Source organism: Gekko japonicus, unplaced genomic scaffold (assembly GCF_001447785.1).
Source record: "Gekko japonicus isolate JY-2015 unplaced genomic scaffold, Gekko_japonicus_V1.1 scaffold803, whole genome shotgun sequence".
Classification (NCBI taxonomy): domain Eukaryota; kingdom Metazoa; phylum Chordata; class Lepidosauria; order Squamata; family Gekkonidae; genus Gekko; species Gekko japonicus.
Window position 1 is genome coordinate 652,719 of NW_015167562.1, and position 8,017 is coordinate 660,735.

General features: G+C 46.9%; 1 protein-coding gene across 1 annotated transcript in view; it reads right to left on the reverse strand.

Moving 5' to 3' along the window:
* The window catches only part of ZBTB21 (zinc finger and BTB domain containing 21), an 18,101-nt gene extending 10,587 nt beyond the window's left edge, over nucleotides 1–7,514 (reverse strand). The window contains exon 1 of the mRNA XM_015413769.1: nucleotides 7,433–7,514. The gene's annotated coding sequence lies outside the window, so the exon portion shown is untranslated. The remainder of the gene's footprint in view (nucleotides 1–7,432) is intronic.
* Between the last annotated feature and the right edge of the window lie 503 nt (nucleotides 7,515–8,017).

An 8,017-nucleotide genomic window follows, 5' to 3' on the forward strand; every position in this document is an offset into this window, starting at 1 on the left:
AGGGATAGCCAGAAACGTTTTGGTTTTACCATAGAATTCCAGGAGATTCCTATAGAAGTGTGAGACTATTCCAGGTTTTCCCCAGAAGTCACATCACAGTTAGGAGCTGTGGTGGCTCAAGTGGTTAAGACGCTGAACTGCAGGCTGTGGAAGGTCAGTAGTTCAGCAGTTCGAGACCCGAGTTGCCGCATGATGGAGTGAGCTCCCATCTCTAGTTCCAGCTCCTGCCAACCTAGCAGTTTGAAAGCAAGAAATTGCAAGTAGATAAATAGGTACCACTTCAGTGGGAAGGTAACAGCATTCTGAGAGCCTTGGTGTTTAGTCATGCCGGCCACATGACCACGGAAACGTCTTCGAACAGCGCTGGCTCTTCGGCTTTGAAACGGAGATGAGCGCCACAGCCCTAGAGTCGGACTCGCCTGGCTTTCGAGCAAGGGAACCTTTAGGACATCACAGTATCACTGACAGCATGCCCCATGCTTCCACCACACTCCCATCAGTTGGTAGGCTGTGCCTGGCAGCCCTAAATCAGAGCCATTTTTTTCTTCATCCAATAAAGAGAAAAAAGTGGTGAAAACTAAAAATGAATTGTTTAGAACATTCCTTAGCCAACTTTCTTCCTTATGAAGCTCAAGGCAGCATACAGCACAGATAAAGCATTAGAAATAAACATATTAAGAAAAATAAAAACCATGATTTAAAATCACAGTTCATTAACTTTAGCCAAAGCAGTCCTCAATAGAACAACCTTTAACTGTTTCCTTAAGATTGAAAGTGCAGGGGCCAGGCACACCTCCCTGGGGAGGTTGTTTTAATATTGTGGGGCTGCCACTGAAAAGGCCTCTCTCATGTACCCAACAAACAAGCTTCTTTGATTGATGTACCAGTCAAGAGTGCCTCTCCCTGTGATCTTAATTCCTAGGAAGGAACATGTTGGAGAAGATAGTCCTTCACACACCCCAATTCTAAGCCATGTAGAACAAAACCAACAGCTTGAATTGGGCTCCAGAGTGGATTAGTAGCCAGTGTAACTGCTGTAATATTTGGGGTCACATGCTCCCAATAGCTGGCCCCGATCAACAGTCTAGCTGCAGCCTCCAAGCACTCCTTCAAGGGTAGCCCCAAGTAGAGCACGTTGCAATAGTCTAGTCCAGATGTAACTAAGGCCTGGAACACTGTGGGTAGAGCTGACTGACCAAGGAATGGACAAAGTTCATGCACCACCCAAAGCTGAGCAAGAAGCACTCTGAACCACCACAGCTTTTTCTATGGGGACTGCTATGTTCAGTAGCACTCCCAAGCCGTGAACCTGGCTTTTCAATGACCATCTAAGACAGGACAGATCTCAAGTCCCAAGTCTATTTTTCCACCAACCCAGAGAATCTTGACCTTGTCAGGATTAAGTTTCAGCTTGTTCACCTTCATCCAGCCCATTACTGACTCCAAGCACTGGTTCAGAACAACAGCAGCTTCCTTGGAATTAGGTAGAAAAGAAGGGGACATATTGGTGACACCACAGGCCAAACGTCCTGATGACCCCTCTCGATGGCTTCACATAGATATTAAATAGCATGAGGAATAACATCAAATCCTGCAGAACTCCACAGGTCAATGACCAGGGGGCAATGTCCCATTACTGTCTTCTGAGACTCACCCACTAACAGGGTTCGAGCCAATGTAATACGGCTTCCCCCAGCCCCAGTGCAGCTTAGTAGGATACTATGGTAAACTGTATCAAAGGCCACTGAGAGATCCAGCAGAACTAGCAGAGTCACATTCCCCCTGTCTGGTTCTTGGTAGAGGTCATTAACCAAGGCAACTAAAGCAGTCTCTATTCCAAACCTTGGCCTGAAGCCAGATTGAAATGGGTCCAGAAATTCAGTCTCTCCAAAGAGTAATTGGAGCTGAAAAGCAACCACCTGCTCACGCACCCTGTCCAACAATGGAAGACTGGAGACTGGCTGGACGTTCTCTAATATAGTAAGGCTTAGGGAGGGTTTTTTTTTCCAAAACAGGTCTAATTGCTGCCCCGTTAAGCACAGGTGGTACAACCCCAGCCTTCAAGGAAGCATGTACCACTCCCCTTGCCCACCTGGCCAGCCCCCTCCCTCTGGGAGCCTTTATCGCCAGGAAGAGCAAGGAGTCAAGAACACAGGTGGTAGGCTTCACCTCTCCAAGGATCTTGTCCACATATCTGGTCTCCACAAACTGAAAGCTGAAATATAAATCAGACAAGCAGGTGCCAAAGGTACTTCATCTGAATATGCATCCTTGCCAGCGCCTAACCCAGAGTGGACCGGGGCAATTTCGTCTGCTAAGTAAGTAGCAACTTGATCACAGTGGGCCATCATGTGGTCAGAATCCAGTTGATGTAAAATCTCGGACCACATGAAACAGTTCAGCTGGATGATTACATGCAAATGAAATGGTAGCAGAGAAAATATTGCCTTTTTGCCACCATCAGTGCCGCAGAAGAGGCTCTAATGTGGGCTCTATGCCATGTTTGATCAGATTTGCTCCCACTTGCCACCAGCAGCATTCTAGCTGTCATTGCTCCTGTTTCATCACCATCCGTTCCCCAGTAAACCAGGGAGACTACTTGGCTCTGTCCAGAGGCAGAAGGCACTTAGGGGTGATTGTGTCAACAACCCAGGCCCTCTATTTCCTCAAAGAAAATCTACTACATAAAATAGTCTCTCACACAATGAAGAAGAAAAGGTTTCTGAGCAATATTTAAAATATTAGGAAAATGAATCTGTGAAAAAAGGTTGCCAGCTGTAAAGCCTCAAGACTGACCTTTCTTTTCCTGTGTGCCACCAGTGTAAACCTTGGGTGTGGCCACAGGCACAAAGGGGCTCTTTACCAGTGGCCTCTAAATGAAGCACCCACTATATCTAGACACTTCCTAGTATTTTTATTTATTAAAATATTTATAGCCTCCTTTTCCTCTTGGCTCTTTTGCTTTGGTCTCTTTTATTCTTGTATGTTTAAATTGTTTATCAAATCATATCCTGGTATGTTTGTAAACTGCTTTCAGTTCCAGTAGGGAGAACAGTGGGGTACTAAATTTCCTATTTTCTGCCTAAAATATGTTATTACAGCCTTCGTTATAACATGCTAAATTTTTGTTCTATGTCTTTCTAAAAATCAAAACCACACTGAAAATTCAGACTCAGGGAACAGACACAAATGTTTTCACTTATTTTCAAAAATATACTGTCAGTTACCTTGGCTACAGCATGGCCACTGTTGTCTACTATCATTACACTTATGACTATTCTGTTCCATTAAAGCCTGGTAAGATTATTATGTATTTAGTACCACACAGTTCACTAGAAAACCTGAGCCATGTTTAGTTATAAAGATAAATTTATATGCATTATAACTACCCTGGATCTCTGGAAAAGGACTGAACAAGAGAAATGGTGATGTAGTTATTTTGAAGATGCTTATCTACTAATCACAGCCTCCTTTTATAACGAAACTAACAGTGCAGCTGTTCCATATGTTTGAGTTTAAATGCTATAACTTATTATTCTACATATCCCTCCATGCAGCAAGGGGCTGTTTCTTTCAAACATTTTGCATTTTTGCTTTTGCATGAATGCTGACATCTGCTGACATCCAAACGCTACAAGCTTAACAATTTTTCAGAATTTTTTTCTTCCAATGACAGTTAATTTAAAACAATAGAGACAGCAAGTGCTAGAAGAACTTTCCCATTTCCAAGCTTTACACAGACACCTGTTTCTCCTTGCACATGAAAGGCCTTAAAGTTTGTTTTTATAAACGGAAAGCTTAGATCAACAACACTGCAAAGAACCACACAGTCCTGCCTGTGACATAGAGTGGATTATAGTCAAATATCCTTCTAATAAAAATGAAGTGAAATACTTGAAAGGAATTTTGGCCAACATGGTACAGTGGTGTCTCTTACTAGAATGAACATGGGCCACAGTGCTAAAACTTATCACTAATCCATTCCATGGCCCAGGGCAACAAATTATTTACACATCAAACTTTGCTTGAGGCCATTTAAAGCAGTGCATACAGGAAAGGCTTGCTTGCCAGAGCAGTACTTCCTAATAGGCCTAACACAAAGAGAGAACCGCTAGAGAGCCCCTATGTGTGTGGATAAAAAGAAGGTCAGAATCCAAAAAGTGTAAGATGACTGCATATCTGCCCTATCTTCATGCGGCCAGGGAATTTCACCATGCAGGCACTAACCTTCAGCCAACTAATACTAGAAGAATCTCTTTTTTTTTTTTGGCAGAAAGTATAATTTACCATCCCCCTGAGCCCAACTCTCTACCCTCTCCCCCATGAATTTTCACAAATCCCAACATACTACAGAACAGCAATCGCACAGTTTTTGTCACTGAAAAAGACATCATAACAATATAGCTAATCCTGAATCCAGAACTCAATGTGCACATAGTCAAACCTAATTGCTGGGGTAAGGCGCAACATACAGAGATGCTTTTATATACATGGCTCAGCCTCCAAGTTTCCACCAAACCCCCAAAACAAAACACAAAATTAAAATTATATAATTATAAACAGCAAACAAAATTAAGACTATAAACAGCATAAGAAAATTTTTTACTGTTTTGAGGAGCTGTCCCTACCCACCCTCCACCATATGTGCTGGAGAGACTTGAGAGAAACAGTTAGGGAGCCACCACACCAGTGTCTTCTCCTCAACCAGTGTAGGAAGCATAGTTGATAGGACATGGAGGTGGAACTAGGGATGGAGATTGGAGGGGCTGCCACTCTGTCAGAGGCAAGTAAGAGAACAATCAACAAAGTGGGTTGCCATCGTGCAACTGGGCTCAGGGACAGCACACTGTGCAACAGAGTCCAGGCCGGCCCCACTGGCCACAACACAACTGGCCCAGCATAGAAGTAACGGGCTACCAACGGGGCCTGAGGTGGCCATTGTGCAACTGAGGACAATCTGATGATCTGCACAACTGGGCTCCAGGTATGGTTGCCAACTCCAGCTTGGAAAATGCAGCTTGAGGAAGATGGAGCTTGGGGAGCAGAGGAATAGCAACAGGGTATAACAAGATACAACCTCCAAAACAACTATTTTCGTCAGAGAAGCTGATCTCTGTAGTCTAGAGATCAGACTAGGAAATCTCCAGGCCCTACCTGGAGGTTGGCATGACTAACTACAGGCCCAGCAGCAGCACACCATGCACCTAGGCCCAGGTCCCAGTGGTACATGGCCACTGCACGTCTGAGCCTGGGCCCAGCAGGCAGCACTATGCAGCAAGGACTGCCCCAGCATCATAGCAACCATGCAGCTGGGTCTGGCCCAGCAGCCATGACACACCACCCAACAAAGCCTGGCTCTGGTGACTACCCTGCAAGCAGGCCTGGGCCTGTTAGGTGGGCACAGCACAAAGGGGCCCTGGACCTAGCAGCACTACACAAAGCGACAGAGCTCCAGGCCTGGCATTGGTAGCATCATCATGATCCGGGCACAGGAGGCAGGACCTGTACTACAGGACCCAGTCTGGCCTCAGTGGCAACTGAACCTGGGTGCAGTGGTGGCATATTATGCAACTGCGCTAGGCATAGCCTGGCAGCAGCAACACACCACTCATCAGGGCCCAGGCTGGCTACAGTGCAACTGTGGCCTGGCAGCATCCACTGTACAACTAGGCCCCAGAGAGCAGGAGTGGCAGTGGCACATTGTGCAACTGAGCCTCGCTTTGATGGGCACCACACAACTGGCCAGGGCCCAGTCTATGGACAGCATCACACTGCCCAGCTGGGCCCGGCTTAGCCCAGGTGGCAACTGTGCAACTAGGCCCATGTTACAGTCCTGGCAGTGGCCCCTGCACAACTGGGCCTGTTTCAACCACAGCACAACCGTGTATGCACTCACACTGGTGATGACCATTGTGCAACTGGGCATGGCATGGTGGTGGCTACTGCACAACTTGAACTGGCTTGAGGGGCAGCCACTATGCACCGGGGTCCAGTCCTCTTCCTGGTCCAATATTCACATATTGGTTATCTTATTGAAATATGTATTTAAGTTATGTGTACCTCAATATTGTTTGACCTCTGAAGAAGGCCCCAATAGGGCAGAAATGCATCAGGCCATGTGTATTGGCCCTTGGGTTTAGGCTATACTTTTTTACGAGGCTTTAATTGGGCCCTTATGTATGTTTTTAACTGTCTTTCTAATAAATACTTGTATTTTTGTATATTATAAGTTTTAACTAGGTTTTTAATACTGGCCCTTCATTAGACTTTCTTCTCACCCTTTTGGTTCTTGATTCCAGTCTAGCCTCAGTCAGCAGCCACTGGGCAACAGTGGCAGTCCCAGCTCAGACCCAGCAGCCATCAAGCAACTGGGCTCGGGCCTGATAGTGGCCACCATGCAAGAGGACCATCATGGGCCCTGTCAAGTACGCCAATAAAGACTGACATGAGCCACGGCTAATGAGGAATCATCCCTGGAATATGCAGATTCAGTCCCAGTTTTCAGTGCTATAGGAACAGCCCTGGAAACAGAAATAGTTCCAAATAAAGTGACTTTGGCCATGTGCGCAGTTTGTCCCCTCTCCCGTGCCTATCTCTGTTTAGAGTGAAGCGCCCGCATTTATGAAGGTTTAGAGTCCATTCTTGCTTGGGCCTCCACACCAAGTCTGTTACCCTAACTATTCCTGAAGATCAGAACAAAGTTCAAGTCCACCGGCACCTTTAAGACCAACAAAGTTTTATTTAAGGTATGAGCTTTTGTGTGCATGCACACTTCTTCAGATACATTGAAATGGAAGTCATCAGTCCATCCTTATAGAGGGTGAGCAGCAAGCCAGCATATGGCGTTGCATGCACACAAAAGCTTATACTTTAAGCCACTGAACTCGAACTTTGTTCTGCGGCTTCAGACCAACATGACTACCCAGAATCTATGCACCCGAAAAGATGGGATACGTTTAAGGCCCTACAGAACAACAGGGGGAAATGCACACCAGCTCACTTTGTCTCTCATTCCCAGTGGAATTTCAGAAATCAGGGAACCCCGTAGCTAAATGACCTCGTAAGGCTCAAAACCCCACCGCACCCATTTTCCTGTCACTGTGTAAAAAGGAGCGTGCGCAGTCGAGTGCTCCAGCACTGGCAAAGCACAGACTCGGTGAGGAAAAGCAGCCAGAGACAGGAGTGGGCAACACACATGCGCATTAAGCACCTAATTCAAGGCAGCAGCATGCTTATTCTACAGCACGAGAGGAGCTACCACATCAGCGCAGGCGCAGTTAAGGGATCAGGGACCACAGCCCTACTCGCTAAGGCGAAAAAAACATACCTCAGAGTTACGTCAGGAAAAGACGCCTTTGTGCACGGGGAAACCCGCTCCTTTGTGCAAGGAGAGACCCACCGTAAGCGAACAGGAACAGTGGCTGTTACTCACCCTTTTCACCACTGGACGAGTATCCCCTTTCCTTCCCCCCTCGGTGCCACCCTTTACGATTCACCCGTGCGCGCTGCCGCCACCGCCGTGATTCCATCCATCTTGAATTTGACGTCATCCCACACCAGGGATGAGGTCATCGCAGTGAGCGCTCATCACGTGCGCATCCGCCTCATTGGTCAGTGTGAGCGGGGGGGGGGGACGGCTGGGAGAAAAGGAAGCATACGTGCCTGGCTGCGAGGGGTGATCGTGAAAAGCAATTACGAGCGATTCCCCCCTCCGCCCAACGTGAGCTGGCAGAATGTTGCGGTTTGGCCCGGCAAATCCAAATGGGAAGCAGCTCCGGCTGTTGCTAGGAGCGGTGGGGGAAAAAGTAGGTCGCCGAGGAGAGAAGGCGCTCCAACCAGGAAGTCTGGAGGACACCGTGACAGACGAAGAGGACCCTTCCCCTTTTTGGAGAACAGGGCAGAGACTCGCTTCCCTCTCCAATATCTTTGTATTCTGCTACCTGTCAGTTCGCTCACCTCAAATAAAATAAGCCTTTGCTGCTTCTCCTGTTTATGACTTCTGCTGAAGCCCTTCATA